Source organism: Ambystoma mexicanum, chromosome 8, assembly GCF_040938575.1.
Source record: "Ambystoma mexicanum isolate Mex_15411 chromosome 8, UKY_AmexF1_1, whole genome shotgun sequence".
NCBI lineage: Eukaryota > Metazoa > Chordata > Amphibia > Caudata > Ambystomatidae > Ambystoma > Ambystoma mexicanum.
Window position 1 is genome coordinate 700,903,129 of NC_090929.1, and position 22,738 is coordinate 700,925,866.

Genomic DNA, 22,738 nt, shown 5'->3' on the forward strand with positions numbered 1-22,738 from the left:
TCTTCTTCTCGACCTCTATGAACTCGGTTGGAGAGCGAGGAGACCTCCACATAAAGGGAGCCCAGGCTATCCTCGGTTGCGCTCACCCTCATCTCGATCTCCGCCACCCGGCCGTCAGTCCTTTCGATGTGAGCCTTGATGGAGGATATGGGGCCATTCATGTCATCAAGTTTGGAGTGGAGTGTGGTGAAGCCTTCGCGGATGAATTCCATCATGCTCTGGGAATCAGGAGAGTCATGTGGTGTTGGGTTAGTTGGAACTTGCTCTATCGCCTCCTCGACCGATCTCGACAGAGTTTTTGCAAACATATTGATGGAGCACTGTTTTTTCCCTGTTCCTTTAGTCATAGTGCCGACAGGGGACTTGAAGTTAGGTAGACTGGAGACTTATGGAGCCCAAACGCAGTGCAGGAAGGTGGCCGGTAAGATGCAGAGAGAGGGAGGGCAGTGCTTCGTTCATTGGCGGAGAGGTGACCACCAAGAGCACCAGTAGAATGTAGTATCGACCTCTCTGTGGAATAGGGGATAGCCGGGTATTGCAGGGGGTTGAGTCGGCGTGCCTCGACAAGAGCTGTGGTTTGTGTGGTGTGCCCAGGGAGGGAGGGCTCAGAGGGTTAAGCAAGAGGGCGCCTAGACCCTAATACCCACCCCCTCACAGTCTCGGCAGTCCTGAATGTATAACGCACTCAATAGGACCTGCGCCGCAGTGGGAGAGAGGCAAGTAGTATTTCATAGTCCCAACGCGCATGAGGATCCTGATGCAGATATTGTAGGTTACTGCAGGCCAGGCAAAATGCCAGAAGTCCACCACCCGGGAGTTAGCTAGACCAGGGACCAGCAGATCAGATGTTTGAGAACGGATGGAGGGCGCCACCCCTCTATTTCGTTGGGCTGTGGGCGTCTGGGCTCTGGATATTAAATGAGAGCGGGGGGCAAAGATGCACACCCCCACAACAGTAATCCCCACAAGGCCACCTCAGGATTTAATGGCGTGCTCCTGGAGAGATACTAATTGGGTTATGTGGCACATGGCAGGTCTGTGGTGGCATCAGGATGTGGAGTCGAGCAACTCTTAAGCCGGGGCCGTGTTGAGGAGCCTGCGCCCCACGCTGCAGCACACTCAATGTTTTATTGGTAATCTGAAGTCTCCTGCACCCCAAGGGACGTCTCAAGTGTACAGTACTGCCCAGGGCAGTGAGTGGAAGTTTGCAGGGGGAGCGGGTAAAGTTGGCCACACTCCCGGCGGGGGGGGCAGTGAGAGGCAGAGAATACGTCGCCACAGGGGGAGCAATGGGGGGACAAGGGCCTCACAGACTCACCGTGCTCGCCAAGGGAGGGAATGACTCATGGGTGAGCCACGAGCCCAAGTCACATCGGGTCTGATTCGGGAGACGGGCCCATCTCACAGCACACCACCCAAGAGGGGTAGCGGAGCAGTCCGCTCCTCACTCAGGTGGGTCGCCCAGCCCCGGGGTATCCGTCGGTGCAGGTATTTAGCAGGTGCCCCCTCACGGGTATCGCAGTTTCACGTCGTGCCTCTCTCCCATGGGCTATTTTCCAGGGCTCTAGTGGAGTTTTCTCTGGGGGTACCTCAAATGTCCATGTAGACGTGCGTTCATTAATGGAGGTGTGTGGGGTATTAATTCCTCTCAGACCCTATGGCTGCCAAGCTCAGCATACTGTTATCTTTCGCTGTCGGGGGAGCGCTGCACCAGGACCCCGTTGTTGGTGGGATTCGGCTTGTGCCCTCAGGCGGTTGTCGGCCCGAGCTAGAGGGAGCCCTGCCTGCCACAGTTCCCGCGGCCTCGCAGGCAGTGCCGCCTCTCGTCCACAGTCCAGGCACCGCAGCTCGCGCTGCCCCCTCCGGGGCTCTGATCACAGGCGGAAGTGGTCACCCGTCCCCCGCCGGGGACCTCCGATATTAGCGGGCTGTATTTCCAGGGTGAAGTTCGGGATGGCCCACTCTCTCCTTCCAGTGGAGGGACTGTTGGCTTTTGGCGCGCAGGTTCTTGGCCGTTGGCGGGTGGCTGCGGCTCCGGGCACTCTCGATCTCTAGGTTCCTGGCACCGGTTCCGGCCCAAGTTCGGATCGGGTGGTCCCTGGGTCAGCTGGTGTGGAATCGCTTCTGTTGGGTTCATTAAAATTGTGCACCAATGCAGGATTAACACTTTAGGAATCCTCCAGCCACGGAGCTCGCAGATCAAGCGGCCATCTTGTTTGGCGCACAACAGCACCCCCCAGCATTGCTGGATTTCTAGGATTTATTTTTTTCACCTGGTAAGAGTGTGAGTCCTTTTTTCCCACTCTTACATGTGTTTTGCTGTGGGTGTTTAACATTTTCTTGTGTTCATAGACTGTGGAGCATCACCTACTCCATAGGCATCATCTTGTTATTGTGTGTTGCCCAGCACCTTCAGTGCAGTGACACAGGGTTTTCTTTTAGACTTCTCAACTCAGACTCCATTTTCTGGGACTGACTACTGTCCCCCAAAACCAAAACATGTAAATTTGCCATTAACTTTATTAGTCTTTTAAAAATCCACAGACCCAGTACACACTATCTTACATAGAGTACTGGAAAGGGTTAATACTTATCTCTTTTTGTCTGTTTCTCTTGGAGCATTATGTTGCTCCCTTTTCATCAAGACTTGGCTGGTGGCAGTGGAAACTACGCTATTTTTCCTATTACGGTTATCTTAAATAACCTTGGTATTGTTTTTGGTAGCCTCAAACTGAAACCCGCTAGACGATATAGGTTTTTATACGGTTCTGGCTGGGTTTATTCACCATTTATTTTTGAAAATGTCTTCCTTGTGTTTTACTCCACACGCCAAACTAGGTTTAGTTCCTTTGTTCACCGTCTTTTCGCGGGCTTCTCCACAGAAGCCCTCCTTAAGCGCCTGAAAGTCTAGGTAGGCAGGATGTGAGGGAGGGGATTTAGGACCCCTGCCATGGGTTCCCTTGGTAACCCAAGTCGCACTCCTGTTTGATTGGCTAGGTGACTTTCCCAGCGGGACAGCCATCCTGCTGTGTGATTGACAGCCAGGCTGTGTGAATGGGGGAAAACCACATAAAAAGCAGGTCTCTGGGATTGGAAAGGCAGAGTCGCCACTGGAACGAAAGAACCGATGAGGAGTTGACAGAAGAGGACCCCTACAATGACTGAACCGCACGGGAAAGCCCTGCTGCAGGTCGAATCTTCAAGCTCCAACGACAGAGAAGATCTACCAGGAATCTTCTTCCCCTGAGCTGGTGGGACCAACCAGTTCCCTCAAACTGAAGGCCAGGACTCCCTCCTCTGGTCAAATTTGCTGTACAGAGCTACAGTGAACCGGATATCCGGGAAGGTCGGATCCTGCTTGGGTTTTAAGGAGCGCACCTTTTATTTGTTGCTTTGCTCTACTGCTGGTTTCTTCCCTGGGCAGTGCCGGACCCTCCAGTCTTCCTACTTCATGTCAGTCCGACAGTCGCATCAGGAACCGTGAGCCTGCAGGAGCTGCCAGGAACGTCCGCCTCAGCTACAGCTTCTTCTCCATTTAAAGGTACTGTGTAAATCCGTTTGTCCGTTTCGTCCAGCTGTGGGTGATGGCCGTGTGAAACCTTTCGCCACTCCGAGGGCTTTTCCTTCTCTACTCTTTAAAATAACTTTTCTGCCGACCAACTTCCTCCGGAACTCTTGGCAAAGACTTAACCGTGAACTTCCCTGAACAATGTGATCTTGAGCAAACGACTGTTGTCCTATTGACTTTGGCCCTAAGCCTTTTTGATTTGATTCCATCACTGTAATTCCTCTTTCTAGATTGCCCTGCTTACTTACCTGTTGGTGCTGCTCAATTTTTACCTAACTTTGTCTTTCCCTCCCTTTTTAAATTACTGTAGTGCCATTTTGCTCATACTTCATTTTGAGTTTAACTTGTCCAGAATCTATTGGGAGTGGTGTGGTGTATTACGGGTGTGATTTTTCAACTGCTTTACCTTAGTAAGATGTTATACAAATGACATGTAAATAAATGTATATTATTTTACCTAGAAACCTTGAGTCAGTGTTTGTTTGAATCATAGTAATTGCTGTCCTTTGTGTAACTATTGATACTGCTCACTTGCTCTTGAGATAAGTCTGGCTGCTCAGCTATCGCTACCAATTTACTGTGTAGTACAGGCTTGTACCAAAGGTGAATTTGTACTGTCACTTGTAGACTTAATTGTGTGTTGTGTTCCCAAAGGGTACTGCATATAATTCTGCCTAACAGCGGTCATTCGTTATGATGAGCGGGCTTCCTGGCGGGACATGCAGGTCATCACAAACAGGTCTGTGCCATCCTGCACTGGCTAGGTCGGATCATTGTTCATGGTTTTGCTATAAGTGCAGGACCTTGCTGCGACCCCCTCCTCCTCTTCATCCACTATGCGCCAGTCGTACTCCATGCCGTCTTCCGGCCCACATGCCACCAGGGCCCCCTGTGGACCTTCCCCAGCCATCGCAGCCAGTCTAGTGGAGATCACATCCGTGCCACAGTCGGGAGTCAGAGGTTCAGCAGAGGTGGTCAACCAAGCAACAGGACACCAGGCAATGGAGGTTTTGCAGGCACCTTGGAGCAGGGCATGTACAAGACAGCCCAGCGGGTTGTCATTGTCCCTGAGGCAGTCGTGGTGGCGCAGGCACATGGCTTCAAGGCAGCAGCCGGCTCGACGTGGGAGACGTCAGGACTCGGGGCAAACGACATCACTGGGGCAGGCATCAGCCAACGGGCAGTAGGATCCAGGAACAAGTGTGTCTTCCGTGTGGCAGCGGATTGGCTAGCAAATAGGTGCAGAGCAGCGGGGAGCATGATTCACCATGGCCAAGGTGGAGAACTCCATGCATCGGGCAGAGAGGTGGGCAGAGCACCTCCAGGGGACTCACAGGGAGTTGGAGAGGAGCATGGCGAAGTCCCTGTGAGTCCTCGTGGTAAGAGCTGAGTCCCGCCTCCGAGACATAGACACAGAGTTCGATGATGTCTTAGCCAAGACTCTTGATGACATCGGTGAGTCGTAGGACTAGCCCGCCGCCCTTGTATATAGTTCTGTAGGGTTAGGTTTCCTTTGTTTTCTTTTTAATTTTGGAGTACATGGACATTGCTTGACATCTTGTATATCGTTATTTTTTTGTGTAGTTTGTGTGTGCAGTTCTTTGACTTTTGGGATCATGGACCCTTCATCCTTGTATATAGTTTGACTTTTTTGGAATTTTTTTTTATCCATGAGATAATGTTTTTTTTTTTTCATTTGGAACTGGACAAAAACTCTGGATATGGACCATTTTGTTGGATTTCATTTAATTTTGGATTTCACATTCCTTTTGGATTTGCATTTCTTTTTCTTTTGCATTCAATTCTATTTCATGTTTGATTTTCATTTGTTGTCTTTTTGGATTTTCAATACACTTCCATTCATACATATCTAAGTCGTGTCTGCTCTCAATGGTGTGGTGCATGTGTCACTCGTCATTGGCTATGTCATGTGTCACTGCTGTGGAGCAATGTTGCTCATGTATTTGGGAGCATGCATGTGTGCATTGGTGATTCCCATGCCATGGGGCATGTACTGGGGGAGGGGCCAATGGATGGGTGTTGAGTTGCACTGGGGGGGCAGCATGTGGTGGCATTTGGGTGGCCATTTGCTACATGTTTTGATGTTGGGACAATGTGTTTGGTGAGGGGACATAAGTCGGGGCCTGTGCTGCAGGTTGCCGTCACTGGTGGGGGGACATGAGTCGGGACCTGCCCGCGGTGTATGGTGCCATGTGGGCAGCCTGCGGGACATGGTCATGGGTGCGGGGGGGGCCTGTGGTTTGGGCTGCCTGCAGGGCATGGTCACAGGTGATGGGCTGCCTGCATGGCATGTCAATGGGTGTTAGGGGTCCCTTGTGGTGTTGACTGCCTGCAGGGCATGGTCATGGGTGTTGGGGGGTTCCCTGTGGTGTGGGCTGCATATGGGGCATGGTCACAGGTGATGGGCTGCCTGCGGGGCATGGCCATGGGTGTTGGGGGGGGTCCCCTGTGGTGTGGGCTGCCTGTGGTGCATGGTCACGGGTGATGGGGGGTCCCCTGTGGTGTGGGCTGCCTGCAGGGCATGGTCACGGGTGATGGGTTGCCTGTGGGGCATGGCCAAGGGTGTTTGGGTGTCCCCTGTGGTGTGGGCTGCCTGTGGGGCATGGTCACAGGTGATGGGGGGTCCCCTGTGGCGTGGGCTGCCTGCGGGGCATGGCCACGAGCGAGGCGCTTGCAGGACTTCTGTGCTGAATTCCATGAATTGGCCCCTAAGTATTCAGGCTAACTTAGCCTTTGATACATAATAAGTGATACACTGTGCTATGGTTTAAAGATGGACACTGCATGTAGACATCTGCAGCAGGACCATGCCTGATCTTTCTCTTATTACTTAGTATTTCAAGCTTTTAGTTTTCCAGCAGTTACTGGGATTATATGTACTTGAATAGCCATCATGGGAAGCTTGCAGAAAGTTTATGAGCTCATACCGGTCACTTTTCATTTTTTTAATAAAAAATGTATCAGTGAATTACATTATATCTCAGATTTGGGCTAATTTAGCCCGTAATCCAAAATGAGCCTTTTGCCAGCTATATATAGTTTGAAGATAGCAGCCATGCTTAGGCAATCAAGAAAGGGCCCCAATTGGTCCTTTCTTCCCTTTTAGTATTTCAGGTGTTAGGAGCACCAGCATACACTGAACGGCACAGCGTGAAGAACCTGCATTGTGTGCCCAAAACTTAATGCTCTCTGCGACTATCGCAGTAGGTGAATTACGTTTAGCCCTGCGCTCATGTTTGAATGTATTAACTTTGAGTAATTCAAACTCATGAGCATGTCTACACTAAACAGCTTAACCCCTCACTATGCTTCAACACGGCAGGGACTTTCTGAGCATTCAAATCACTGATCTGTGTAGGATTTAGGATGCATCCAGTCCACCATTGTTTTTAATCCGTTCACATGTATTCATACTGCGCTTTGATAACTCATACTGTTTGGTGTTATATTTTAGCAGTAATACACTTTAATTGGGTATACATATTAATATTCTATTCATTTTCTTGCAGTATCCCCTACAAACAAGACACCCTGACATTGAAATATTTGATCTAATATCTAAGCTGACAGAACTTTTAAATGCCGTAGAGATATGCATTAGTAAGTAGCTAATTAACTTAACAATATTATTTTTTCTCAGCCCATATTTAGTTTAAATGCAACAAAAAAAACAAATAAATGTTTTAATTATTTTTTAGATTTGCCAGTGGCTGGTGAAACAAAATAATATTTTGAGCAATGGATACACATCTGTGGTATGGCAAATAGAAGGTCATACTGGCCGCTGCTTCAATTCATAATTTGTGCTCCTACAGACTTTTGGTCTTGAGGAAGGTGCCTGTTTTATTTGTTCTGTGAATGCCAAAACGACTTCTACATGAGTTAATTCTCATTAGCACCCTAGCGGGGGGGGGGGGGGAAGGCCGATCAGGTGGCTAGAAATGCAGGCTTGAAGGCAAAAGCCTGCCGCTCCCCTGCCGCCATCTTCCCCCCCACCCTCCATCCCCTTATTATTATTTTATGTTAATTCCCACCCCCCTTACCTTATTTCAGCTGTGTCGGCACTCCCTGCCACAGCTGTACCTTCCACTCTGCTCCCAACGGCCGTTATGGAAGAGGAAGTTCACAGAGAGAAAATACTGTAAATTACCCCTGCTCCAACCCATGGGATGGGTGCTAATGGCCTTATGTACCCGTTCCAAGGGCATCACCGAGGGGTAAGAGCTCAGGGCCCACTTTAACAGCCCTCGCTTTGCTCAGCCTGTTAACTCGGCCCCAGGCGATTACCCCCGGTGATGCCTGTGGAATGGGTAAATAACACCACATTAACTGAATTTGATAATATAGAGCTTGTTATCAATAGAGCTAAGACATCTTAGAATATTAAGCCTGACACCTTTGGAGCTGGGGAGAGCAGGAAGTGGCATGATCATTGTCAAAAAGAGCCAATGGTGGCAACTTCCTTTTGGGTGCATGGCCATGCTGACTTGTATGATGGTGAGGCCTCCACTGACCTTGTTTGGATGTCTAGTGGTACAAATCTGTTGCTGTTGTGGTTGAGTACATCTAGGATATAGGTGGAGGTGGATATCATCCATGTCTCTGTAATGAAGATGTCATCCACGTTATGTGCGTTGATGAGGTCGGCAATGTCAGCTGCATGGTGAATGCTGAGCGGACATTGGCAAGCATCAATATTCGTGTAGTGGTGGATGCTTGAGTGGTGATGGGGTGTACGTTAACATGGTTGATGCTGCTGTGATGTGGTGTCCATGATGTTGCTGGTAAGCATCTTGGTTGGTGATGAGTGGCAATGGTAGGGATAGCCTGATGGGAGAGAAGGACGACACACATATACAGAAATCATCCTATCAATAATGTGTTTCTCCTTTGCAGGGGACACTGCCAACCTGCTGTCACCATTCCTGTTGATACTGACCAGGAATCCGGACACCCCAGGGGAGGCATTCTGCGATGCAGCACACATAGCCACTAGGGGCATAGTGGAGTGCACATTCAGAGTGCTTAAGTCACGCTTCCCCTGCTACAACCACTCAGTTGGCCTACTGCTATATGCACCCCCTGTAGTATGCAAAATCATTGTGGCATGTTGTGTGCTGGATAATATTGCCACTTGTCATGGCATAGTAGTGGAGGTGCAGAGGACATCCACCCTTAGCCACAGGCCAAAGTGCAAAGGGACTGGACCCATGCAACCAGGTAGTACAAACCTACTTCGTATGAATTACAACTCCTCTGGAACACTGACAGAAAAGCCACATCTCCGATGGCCTTCAATGATGCAACCGGGCTGATCCAGCTTGTCCATAGCAACAACCTGAGAATGTGTCACTTGGATTGGCAAACGCTGTGTACCCCCATAAATAGTACACTGCCAAATCATTCACATCCTTGACAGAAAGTGAACAAACCACATCCAAACTCATGTCAAGTCAGAAGAAAAGTGTCCAGGTCATACACCCAAAATTCATAATATTGCAAACCCAGCCCCTAGCATGATGTCTCTATTATGTGCTCCCCTGTGTTACATGTAGAAAGTGAAACAAAATATTTCTCACCTGACTGCCATCTTAATGATGGGTCCCTCTGCACCATTGCTGCTGGTCCTGATCAACTCCACTCACCACTGCCATGTACGTGTGCTCCTGCAAGGTGGAAAATCAACAGCTGCCCAGCCACTGTACCTGTTTACCTACATTTCCCTCTACCACCAATGCCATCCCTACCCCTGCGACTTACATCTACTTACCCCATTCTCACCATGTAACTCACTTCAATGCTCTGTTCATCCCTCCAATCATCATTCCCTCCCCATGTACCCATCAATGTCCCCTTGTGGCTTCTGTAGCACTCTGTACCACTGCAGAGCCCCCATAACCTTACTGTCTCTTCCACATCTCACCAGGGTGGGCTGAAATCCACACACATCTCTTCTGCTACCAGGGTGGGTAGTGGCCCACCCAATACTGTGATTCACATGGTGTGTGTGGCCATACCACCTGGTCAGCCTGCCACTGTCTCCAACCACAGTTTAGACCCACTCCACTTCTGTTGACCCTCCATCACCCCAACAGGCTCAGAACAATGTGCCTGTCATCTGCAGCCATGTTTGTTGGTGGAGCCCTGTCCATACACCCACTCCCCCTCCTGATTCCCTGAGCATTCCCCACTACCCTTTACATGAACAGTGTTGCACATGTTTGTACAATCCCTTGCCATGTCCGTTATAACCCACTACACCTGCAGTACCTCTGCCAGCCTCAACCCCTACTTCTCCATGCTTGTCCTTCTGCCCCCATACAACCATGACCCATCAACGCATAAGACGTCTGTCAGCACACCAGCACCCTATCAAGGCCATCACCACCACCAACCTCCATGTAAAATCTCCCCATCTCCACCCACTCCTGTTACCTTGCCCTCTGTCCATGTGGCTGCACCCTCCCCATCTGGTTTGACATCCTACCACTTTGGTACGCCCTGTGTTAGTGCACTCACCTCTGACGCATCCCTCTTCCACCCCCACCTGACCTTTCATGGCTAACATCAACTAAGCCAGCTGGCACATGCATTCCCTACCAATGAGACAAAGGCCCTCTGCGTCTCTTGGGGTCCATGCCCTCCTTCCATTGCTATTCACCCCTGGCCACTGGCCCAGGCAATAACTGTCATAGGTCTGTGTAGGCAAAGATACCCTTGCAAAATACCAGCAATGAATGTAACCTATTCATCTGTGGGTGTTAACCACCTTATGACACTTTCCCGTTAGAACACCACCTCCAGTCATCACACTGCTGGCTCTCCCTGCGAAACACAGATCCATGCTTTTCCCCCTTGCCCTGCTCCCTGGTGACAGGCAACATGGAGACTTGCCCCGACCACAACTCCCATGCACTGGGCTATGCTGGACTCCTCTTGTCGTCGTTGGGCCTACACTGTTACAGGGCTTTCACTGTTTCAGGTTACTGGAACACATCCTACAAAAGCAGAGTAGTGCAGCTCCACAGGTACATCAACATATCATCATGTCAAGCTTGTGCTGGCAAAGCTATGTCCAACAGGTATTGCAGCCCAGCCCAAACAGTACACAAAGCCTTGTTTGCTGAGCAGATATGTCTCGTGTGTTTGGCGATACTCCTTTCTGCTGCCTCTGGCCCCAGTGCAGTGTCCAAATATCCATGATATGATATGGCATTTATAATATGCCTATGCACAAGTGTTTCAAGTGCCCTCCGGGACCCACTGTGCACAGCATGCACACACCAGCACACACATCAGCACATTCACACATGCCTAAAAACATCACTGCCAAATGAAACACACAAGTACAACATGCTCTGCCAACTCCCACAACACTGATGCTGGAGGGTGTTGCCTGCCTTGTGAAGACCATACTGACACCATTGCACAATTGCTAGATCATATACCTATGATAGCACTGCCAAAATGTGTAGAGGCAGATGTACTACAACCTGTCAGCTGTTGCTTAAGTGTTAACGATTGCTATCTAAGAAATCTTGTTGTCAGTTTTGATAGTTTAAAACATCAAACAGATGTAGTACTTTAAGTTTTGACAAGAGTCTGCTAAATATGAGGCATGCGAGTCAAGAAATTAGCGGTTAGTTGGAAGTGAAGGTGCTGAGGTACATGCCTCCAGTCAGGTAAATTAAAATGTAATAGCACTTGTGGCTTGTTGGTGGATGCTCCGTGCAGAGCAGACCTTTGTTAAATAGTATTTTTCTGTAACAAAGGATGATCGAGTGTCAGTAGGTGAACCTGTCAAATGGAGTTTAGCTATTCAAAGGCACTGTGCAGTCTGTTATTATACTTACAGCAGATAATGTATCCTCTTTTGGATTATGCACATTCAGTCTATTCCGTCCCACAATCAGAGCAGGTGCGGACGCGTTTTACTAATAAAACTTTGTGAATGCTGACGTAAACGGGAAGTGATGTCATGTTCTTGAGGTTGTCTAGTGTAATGCCTGTTAAACCATCGATCTCTATTGTGTCGATATGTTAAACTGTTGGGTTTGCATGTACAGTGTTCTATGTCAAAAGCCTGTATAGCTGATTTCTAAACAGTGTAACACACAATGGATGAGCATAACAATTCACTGTACATATGCCAAATTAGCACAAAGGTGTGTGCATACAGTATCAGGTCAAACCACAACCATAATTCCAGAATTACATATATGCTTCTGTATGATCTTGATTAAGTCTAAGGTAAAACCTAATGTTTTTAAAATTACTTTAATTTCTAAGATATAGAATTTAGTACAGATGTGGCACAATGTCTCCAGAATGGTTTATCTGCCTATACAGATTAAATACAGGCATGCAATATGTTGATCACAGTGTATGGAACAATAATATTTCTAACAATGGCAATACAATCTAGTCTTATCACATGATATAATCAGTGAAAATTCAAACAGAGGATTTAAGAGTCATGTTTGGTTAAGTAACAACATACATGCTTGTGGTGCTGCCAATTGTAACAACCTAATTTTACATATCAAATGCATTTGGGGAATCTAATTGACTTCTGAGTCATAGTGTGGGTTTTACAAGAAGGAGGTTGGAATCATTCATTCCAATTGGATTTAACAAGTCTAATTTGTGAATCCAGTACATTTCTCCTTTAGATAATATTGTTGTAATATTACCCCTTCTTGGATGTGTTCTCACAAGTTCCAGTAGCAGAAACCTGAGTTGTGCTATCGTGTGTCTCTTTTCAATGAAATGTCTGGCCACCAGAGATTTGTTGTTTTTTCATTCTAATGTTAGATTTATGTTCAATTTAAGTTGTGTTATTCTCTCTTTGAGTTTGTGTGTTCTTTGTCCTATGTAGTAGAGGCCACATGGGCAGATGAATCCATAAATCAATAATTTCGAGTGACATGTAGCAAAGTGTTGCAGTTTGATTTTAAGTCCAGTGTATGGGTGTCTTACAAAATCTCTCTTAGGGTATTATTGCAATGTCCACAGTGTATACATGGAACTGTGCCTTTTTTACGGGTGGATAAAGAGCCTTGTGTAGATTGTGTATTTCTTGCAGCTTTTACCAAGTTGTCCTTAAAGTTTGGAAATAATTTGGAACTTGGAGTTGTGAGTCCAATCTCGTTATCTTCCAGTTTTTTTTTTTTTTTTATTAGAATATTGATTTGGCTACTTTGTTTAAAAAATGTCATCAGATGAATAAACAGTGCATCCTGTGTATGTTGTTTAGGTTTAAGTAGATCTGTTCTAGTTTTTGTGTTGGTCTTCCTTCTCACTTCTTCTAGCGTATCCAGTGGATAGCCTCTTGTTCTGAATCTTTTGATGACATCTTCTGAGGTTTCCTGGAAGGTTGGATCATCTGAAATGATCCGATGTAATCTCATGTATTGGCTAAAAGGTAAATTATTCTTCAAGTGTGGAGGATGATAGCTTGTCTGGTGCAGCATGTTATTAACATGGGTGGGTTTACATTAGATTGAGGTGTTTAATTTATTGCCACAAGGTGTCACTAATAAGTCTTAGCAGTGAATGGTGGTGGTGCGAGTTATGGTTGCTTATCTTACCATAACTAATATCTAAGCTGACAAAACCTTTAAATGCCGTAGAGATATGCATAACTGGTGAATTTCTGGGGGTTTTCAGTTTTACTTTTTACCATAATATGGATAGGTTGTTATTAGTGCAATGCAACTATAACGTCCCTTAAAGAAAGTTTTTGCACTGAATTTGATAGGTTTTTCTTAGGGCAACGGAACCATAACATCCCTTTAACAAGGTTGTTTCACTGAATTTGATAGATTTTTAGCAGCGCAACTTAACTATAGCGTCCTTTTAACAAAGTTTTTTCAGTGAATTTCATAGGTTTTTACCAGCATACCCTTCATTTGCATAGATGTAACACACAACATACTGAACCCCCTAGTCCCATGCAGATAACCCCAGGGTCCGCAGACTATGTGACTGTTAGCGGACCTCGGGTAGCATTCAAGCTGCCCAAAAGTTCAGGGGTTCACTTACATTGTTATACCATGCGTCAAAGACACTGAACATGTAGAAAGAGCAACACATAAGTGAATTAGAAGGAAAAATGAAGTTTGTCTACAAAGTCTGTACTTATGAAAGCAGCAGAGCAATTGCATAGGGTATGCAACATAATGGAATGCACCAACAAGAAAAATAACCTGTGCTTCCAAAATTAACTGTTAGCGGGACAACTGCAAAGTACTGACAGCAGAACTGTACTACTACTTGGTAAGTACAATACATTTGTTGCTATAACTGCACAGTTTGGTCAGTGTACAATACTAGAAAAAATATTTTTCTGTTTTTACATAGAAATGGCAAGCACCCTAGAATGGCTTGAAGAGAATTTCCCTCGGGATTAAATGAGTGAAGACAGTCACTCCACTGGTACACAACACAGTTTGAAAAGTAAGACAGTTAATACACATTGTTTCACATATACTTGACAGATATTATTTTCTTTAACAGTACATACAGGAAATGAAGGAAATGCCCCAGAAGCAGCAGCTCCCCCTCAAGTCCATGGACCCATATAAAATGAAACAAACACTGTAGAAAATCAACTAGACAGCCTGGATGCGAAAATTTTGTAATTACTGAACACGTTTGCTGACTTAAAACATTTTGTACAGGGACATATTATGGAAAAAATGTAATACTACTGCTCCACATGCACGTGTACCCCATCCCCACAAATTTCCTGTAAACAAATACGTTACGATGAGACCTTACTCCCTTCCTCTCCTGAAGCCCCACCTGTGGAAAACCCTAATTCCCCTGTATGTGTTTCCATTTCTGCTACCCCTTCTCTTTCCTAATTTTGCATATATATGTGTATAATAAAGTGCTATGTGTGTAATGTTGCTCTGTGTGTGTGTTTTTTTTAAAGCCCTGTTATGAGTCCACGCAGCCCGGTACTGTCCGGGATGTCCAGAATTAATCATAATGGAGGTGTCTTGCAGACACCGTGCCGATCAGGAAGATCTGTATTCAAAATGGAGGTGTTTGTAGGATCCCGCTTCTGTCTGCATGTGCGCAAAGTTGTGACATACCTTTAATTAGTTTGGGGACCCCAACCCTGTCTGGCGGACACTGGGGCATGCGCATCTCTCCCCCAGAGTCCTACAAACATACAGCGTGTCTGGCATGTCCACAAAACAGTGACATTCTTTAATTAGTTCGAGGACACCACCCATGTCCGGCGGACACATGGGCGCATGCGCATTTCATTCCCTGTGTCCTATGGACAACAAGCCTCTCCGGCACGTCTGCAAAGTTGTGACGTACTTTGAATTAGTACGGGGACCCCGTCCCTGTCCGGCGGACACCTGAGCGCATGTGCATCTCATCCTCTGGGTCTTACGAACACTGCGCCTTTTCGGAACTGTCCGCTGCACGTGTGTCGCAGTTTTAATGAGTTTGGGGAGCCCAACACTGTTCGTAGGACACCTATGCGCAAATGCACACAATGGATCCCGCGCAATAGGTGTCCTGTGGACAGCTGTCCCATTCGTGAACGTCTGCGATGTCACCATGTGACCACACCCATGCTGAACATCGGACCTCATCTGCGGACAGGGTCCGGGCCCGCAGACAGCAAAACGTGTTTTTCTGAGCAATCCAAGGTACACACACCAGGGCCCTAATGATCTGGACACTTTTTGGAACTTTTTGAGCCCAGCTTAGGGTTTGAAGTGTCCGTGAAGCGCACGACTGTCTGCGAAGTGCTCCCCAGCACCCCTATAAAAGGCCACACCCCAGTGCTGCTCCTCTTTCTGTTTTGGCTGACCAGGACAGAGCACTGCTCCACATTTGTGCTTTTGCATCTTTGCTTTTGGCTCCTTTCTTGAACTGCTTTTGCTCCTGGCTTAATTGCCGTTGGCTACTAACATGAATTACTTTTGGCTGCTTTCTGGTGACCAGGACTACTAAGCACTGCTGCAGCTTGCTGTTTGCTGTTTCCTGTTTTGCAGATTGCTGTATTCCTGGTTCCTGATACCTTTGGTGATGGCATCCAATACTGCTCCTGGTGCTACTGCCTCTGCCTCAGTACCCCCACCCCCAACACCACCATCAACTCCCCAAGGGCCTGCAGAGGGAAACGGGCATGACGATGCAGAGGAGGAAAAAGAGGAAGAAGAGAATGAGGTAGTGGAAGTCCTCACTACCAGCTCACAGCATGAGTCTTGAGTGAGGTGGCTTTTTACCACTGTTGGAAAGAAGCCCAAGGCTTGTGCAGCCATGGTTTACTGCACTGAGTGTGGCTTCATACTCAGTCATGGCAAACCTCGGCTGTACCGTTATGGGACTACTTCCATGCGGCGACACCTAAGATCCAATCACAAAACAGCACTTCGGAGGGTCGTCCCCTTCAAACAGGGTAGTAGGTTGAGTTCCTCTGCAGCATCCTCAACAACTGCTCCTGTCACCACAAGAGACACTCCTGTGGGACAGAGGATTCCTCAAGTAGCCCCACATGCCATACCCACTGCAGTGGATCCTTACCTTTCCAAGGTCACTGTTTTGTGTATGTACTGCGATGCAGTACTCTGCATGAGCAGTTCTAGAGTGGTTTCAAGGCTGCAGTCCGGGACCACAATGGAAATTGTGCCCTACCTCCATGAGGCACACCCAACGGCTTCCTCTCCCCATCTGCTCTTTCTTATACCTTTGGTTGGTGCACGTTCCCTACCCTCCCTACCCTTCCCTCCCTTGTGTGTCGTGTTTAAAAAATCCCAAAAATATACAAAACTAAAAAATCTAAAATAAAAAGGCTCTTTACAGAGCCATCTTTCACAGTTTAATAATAGAAGTGCTTATAAAATGGTGCAGGGCCCTGGGCATTCCGAAAAGTCCACGGACAGCGCGGTAGTCCACCGACTTCCAAAACATGTAGGGGGTGACGCTGTCAAAAACATTGCATTGTTTTCCGGGAGAAAGTGGTGGATCTGAAAAGAGCCTTTATGAGGTTTCTTTGTTTTTTGTGAAAGGTACACCAACTGCGATAATGTTTGCTACAGTTGCAAAAAAGGCTGTAATGCATTCTGGATATTTCACAAAAAAAAGCTGTTTCTAGTATCAGTAAGATGGACTCCATCTCTGCAAAAAACGTTGCTGCTACAAAACGTAATATTTTCATTGTGGAAGGAGGACATGCCAACATTTCTCAAAAAGGCACAAACAGCCTTGTTCACATTGTGCCTCGCTTTCTCCATTTGCTGACCAAATAAAGAAGAGCGCAGCCACATCTGTCTCTGGGCAATGCAAGAGAAAATTACTCAGGAGTTTGGAAACATGTCCATGACATTCCCAAGTGCTTCCTTCATCACTAACTGCAATGAGATTCCTGTAACATGTCCTAAACTGTTCCCTCCACAATGGGCAATAATAATGGCTGGATGATACTGCATCACCAAAGTGGCACAAAGAGGAAGCAAATCTAGCCACCTCATGACACGCACTCCATACCAGTGCACATCCACATGAGGGAATCCAAGATGTGCAGCCACTCCACAGTGATCTGCATGCACCTGCAACCAATGTATCCATGAGACCCGCCAAATCTATACACTCTGCCTCCTGAAAGACATAGCCATCTGCACTCCTCTCAGCAAACAGACCTTCTGCCACACTCTCTCCTTACACACCACACCCACAAAACCTTATTGACAAATCCCCTGGCCTCCACAGTGCCATTTCCATGCCTGCCATCCTCAAAAGCCCTGGATGTGGCATGTGCGATCCACGGACTACTGCGTTGTACGCGGACATATAATGCATTGCAAAGGGATAGGGGAACACATTTCAACCAGGGTAGGGGATTTCCTTTTTAGTGGTGGCTCCGAGAAAAGTCTTTTATTCTGGATAGGTGCTTCAGAAAAAAACCACCTTTTATTTTGTATTTTTTTTTAATCTTCCTTTCCTTTTTATATCGGCCTCTTAACAGCATCCATCAGATTCCGCAAAAAAAACGATCATTCCGCAGAACGGACAACAAAACTCCATCAGTATTAACAAACTGCACATTAAGGCAGTCAATGTGTCATTGGAAAAAAAACATATTTGCACGCCACATAATTACACCCATGCCTTTATTCACATGCAACCTTCCAAGACTTTGCTGGGGATTGAACACATGTGGTTGGTTCCATAGTGCTCTTGGTAATATTTCCAAAACACCTCCTTTGCACATGGGAAAATGTGCATTAGTCTCTCCACAAAGGACTTTACCACAGGAATCATACTTGGGTCACTGATGTACCCCAAATATTCTCCTGCACAGTGCACCAACAAGATGTCTGGACTACCAAAAGTAGACATGTTTCTAAAAAGAGAAACCAGTTCCTCCAAATTGCATCCAAGCACACTCCACCACAAAACCTCCATGTCTGGAAATCCAAAATCTGCAGAAACACCTCTTGACACAGCAATAAAAAAAGTGTAACCCTCCCTTCCTGTAAAGCACACCCTTAACACCTGAGTGGATAATCCCCATAGTACACTCCCATTTCCATGCCAAGAATGCTGACAAGCCCCAGAGGCAGCATGTGCGATCCGTGGACTACCGCAGCGTCTGTGGATCTCTTAAAACAGGGGCAGCCCTTCTTCCCTTTCCACTTCACACTTTACAGAACTCTCTCATTGGCTACTGGTATGCATTCAAACACCCATCCACCAATCACATCCAAGATCTCTACATCTAACCCTGTCATCTCAGTTCAACACTGCAGATGTACTATTCAACACTCAGAGTACAGTTCTCCTGTAATTCCCAAGCACATGTATCCAAAAGTACTGTAAAACTCTCCAAGATTTCTACTTCCAGATTCATCCACATCTACATCAATCAACACAAACTAAAGGTATGCATATATTTTGTAATGCACACAGAAAACAAAAACTGCATGGATGTTACCAAAGCATAGCAAGTACATAGATGCCATGCATGTGAACAGGGTGCCTGCCACTTACTAGCATTACATAGTCAATAATCATACTCTCATTTGTACCATGCCCTGACTTCAAGTGGAAGTTCCTTACAATGCTGTATGCTATCAAAGTTTTCTTTTAATGCCCACTTGCATAGCAACTGCAAGCCACATATTTTAATTTTAGCAGCACTCTCTGATTTGTTTATAAAAACACATATTGGGAACATTTGCACAGCAAATTCAAGTGCCAAATCCTATGTGAAACTTCAATATATTACCACTGTCATGTATGCGTTCCCCTATCACCCACTGTAATGTGCAATCTGTTCTTTTCTTTTTTCTTCTGTCACTTTTACAATCACTTCTCCCACTTACACACCAGCTGTAAAATGACCAGAATGGACATAGAAAATGAAAACTGCATGCATGTTACCAAAGCATAGCAAGTACATATATTGCATGCATGACCACAGGGTGCCTGCCACTTGCCCCGTATAACCTACCAAATAATGATACTGTGATTTGTACCATCTCCTCACATCAACTCACAGTTACTTACAATGCTATTTGCTTTCACAGTTTCTTGTACTGCCCACCAGCATAACAGCTGCAAACTACATATGTCAATTTGACGACCACTGCCTCTGATATTTTTATAGTACACCACATTGATAACATTTCCACACCACATGCAAGAGCCAGATTCTATGTCAAATGGCCAGAATGCACACAAAAAAGGAAAACTACATGCACATTATGATAGCATGCCAAGCACATGCATTGAACAATTGACGAAATGCACCATTGGAAAGAAAGCAAAGAAATGCATATGCACATTGGAAACACTGCTATCTGTAAAGGTGCATACATAAATGCAACAACTGAAAAGAATTTCTGCACTCATATAGAAAACATCTATGTGTCAGAAACTTAACAAAATTCCACATACAGTAACATTCTCTTTTCCAATATCTATATCTTTCTGCCATTTTTCTCACTCTACTATAACTTCCACTAATCCATTTCCAAAACAAACAGTACAAAAACCTCTTACACACTTCAACAAATGCAGCAGCCCCATAGGCCACAGTAATCACTGCAGCACTGCCCCCATACCAACAATGCTAATACTCCCAAGTCCCCACTCATATGTAGTGTAGTGCAATTTCACACACACACTAACTCTTCCTGTCAACAAATCCACCTACAATCTACAACAAAGTGTTCTACTACTGCTATTAGTGTACAATTAACACACATACCCACTAACTTCCTTCTTTTGAATTTGCAGTGAATAACCGCCTGCTGAAAGCCAGGGACGTCTCTGCTAGAAGATAAAACCCAGAAGTAACCTACTCTTCACATCCAAAAAAGTAAGTGCAGTACTCGTGTAGTGTTCTGCCTGTTACTCAGACAGTGAAGTGTTGTGGTATTGTAGCCTAGACAATGTTACGTGCGCCCAAAGCAGTCATTTCACCCTTACTCATTGAACCTTGCCAGAAGCACTGTTTCTATTGTCATCAGAACAATATGTACACTAAAGCAAACCTTTCATACAAAAACACACACACACACATAGCACTAGAACCATCCCAACCAAAACTAACAACCCTATGCACAATTACACTCCTCTACATATAGCTATACTCATATGCAAACACTCATCCACAGCACACACAAAAACATTGCACAACTTCCAAACCCACACTTTCCTTTTTTCTCCAACAGACACAAGACAGTGCCTACCAAAAAGCAACTCCATAGAAAACAATGCAGAAACAGAGTAGATAAAACTCAAGCCAAGCAAAATGGCCATCCACCTCTAGCAGACTTTGTACAAAAAGTTCAAACAAAACAGCTAATACAGTCACTAAGGGAAACGGAACCAGGTAGCAGGAAAAAAAGTGTAACTTCTCTTTCAAAATCTAAAACTAAAACTAAACGTATTAAAGGCATGGTCTAGTAAAAAAATGTATTTAAAAAATAGATAGGCAACATAAAAAAAAATACTAGCATTCTCTTTTTTAAAACTTCCTATGTAAAATTTTGAGCTATTCAAGCTCAAAATTCGCAAAAGCAAGCACATGGGCGCATCCATTTTGTGAAATGGATGCCCTCCTGTGCTGGCTTTTGCTTTTGCGGCACTAATGAAGGAAAAGCCAGCCAGCTGTAGTAAACAAAAGCTACCGCTGGGTGGCTTTCCCTTCATTAGTGCTGTACACGGAGGACGGGGATCGGAGACCAGAGCAGGAAAGCTGCAGCTGAATCTCGGTAAGTGCTATTTATTTATTTAAAAAAAATAAGCACTAGCTGGGTTTTTTTTCTAGGTTTTCCGGGCTGGGGGAGCCCCGAAAACGTAGACATAAAACCACAGCTTTGAAAACGTTGTATTTATGTTTGTGGTCGCTTTTGAAGCGATCGCAAACATAAATACAACGTTATTGTGTTGGAAAACGCTGCGGTTTTTCTTTCCGAGTTTCTCAGGCTCCTCCGGCTCGGAGGAGCCTGAGAAACTCGGAAAGAAAAACTGCAGCGTTTTCCAACACAACCACGTTGTGTTTCTTCCTGAATCTGCTTTCCCATTTGGGGCTCTCGGGAGCCCGAGAGCCCCAAATGGAAAAGCAGATTCAGGCAGAAACAACGCAGCATTGCGGAAAACAACCGCGTTGTTTCTGCCTGAATCTGCTTTCCCATTTGGGGCTCTCGGGTTCCCCACGGGGAGCCCGAGAGCCCCAAATGGGAAAGCAGATTCAGGCAGAAACAACGCAGCATTTAGCATTTCCCATTTGGGGCTCTCCGAGATCCCCAAATGGGAAATCAGCTGTAGGCAGAAACACTACGCGGCATGTAAACGCTGCAGTTTTTCTTTCCGAGTTTCTCAGGCTCTTCCGAAAAACGAGGCTGGAAAGAAAAACAGCAGCGTTTTCCAACACAATAAATACAACGTTTTTAAAGCTGCGGTTTTATTTCTAAGTTTTCCGGGCTCCTCCAGATGCAGCTAGTGCTTATTTTTTCTTTTAAATAAATAGCACTTACAGAGATTCAGCTGCAGCTTTCCTGCTCTGGTCTCCGGTCCGCGTCGTCCGCGTACAGCACTAATGAAGGGAAAGCCACCCAGCGGTAGCTTTTGTTTACTACAGCTGGCTGGCTTTTCCTTCATTAGTGCCGCAAAAGCCAGCACAGGAGGGCATCCATTTCACAAAATGGATGCGCCCATGTGCTTGCTTTTGCAAATTTTGAGCTTGAATAGCTCAAAATTTTACATAGGAAGTTTTAAAAAAGACAATGCTAGTATTTTTTTTTATGTTGCCTATCTATTTTTTAAATAAAATGTTTTACTAGACCATGCCTTTAACAAGAATGTAACTACCAGTAGTGCAAACACTGCATCTACCAACAGTAACTTAGCCACAAGTAACCCTTCCAAAAAAATTATTTTATGAACATTTTTCTGCCATAGAATGCTTCAGAACCTGGGGTTAAAACCTACTCCACCCTTAAACCTTACCACAGAAAACTGATCCTGGAAGCTCTCATAGACAGTGCAATGCTCCTCAAAAGGAAATTATTTATATTAGTTTTAAACAGAATTAAACCACTAGCAAAATTAATTATTAAACTACAAAATTTACTTTGCAACAGGTAACATATCATTATACATACCTTTGCAAACATGTGTGCAGGTGAGTGGATTCACACCACCAGCACTGAGCCATACTTCAATAAGAGGCATACCAACAAAAGCAAACAAACCTAATTGCTATACATAGCAGTGGGCGAGGGTATGAAAAGTTAGGCAATACCATTATGGAAGAAGAAACAATGCTTGCAAGACTATCACCAACAAACTTATAATCAACTCTTCATTCCAACGAACCAGTACTTGCTGTGTTCAAATGGCTGTGCACATCAATGTGTAATGTGCGCAAACAATCTTTCAAATCTTTGCAGCAGTTCCTTAATCAGTATGTGAAAGCCAAAGACAAATTAAAAATTCAAATATTACAAACTATGGACTCCTGTCCAGTGCACAAATTCACAGAACTATGAGGACATAATTAGCCTGCATTTCTGGACCTGCTTGCAAAAGCACCTTCCACCACATCAAAATGTTAGCAACACACCATTCTACTGTACGAAATCTCATTCAGAGACTATACTTGTAAAA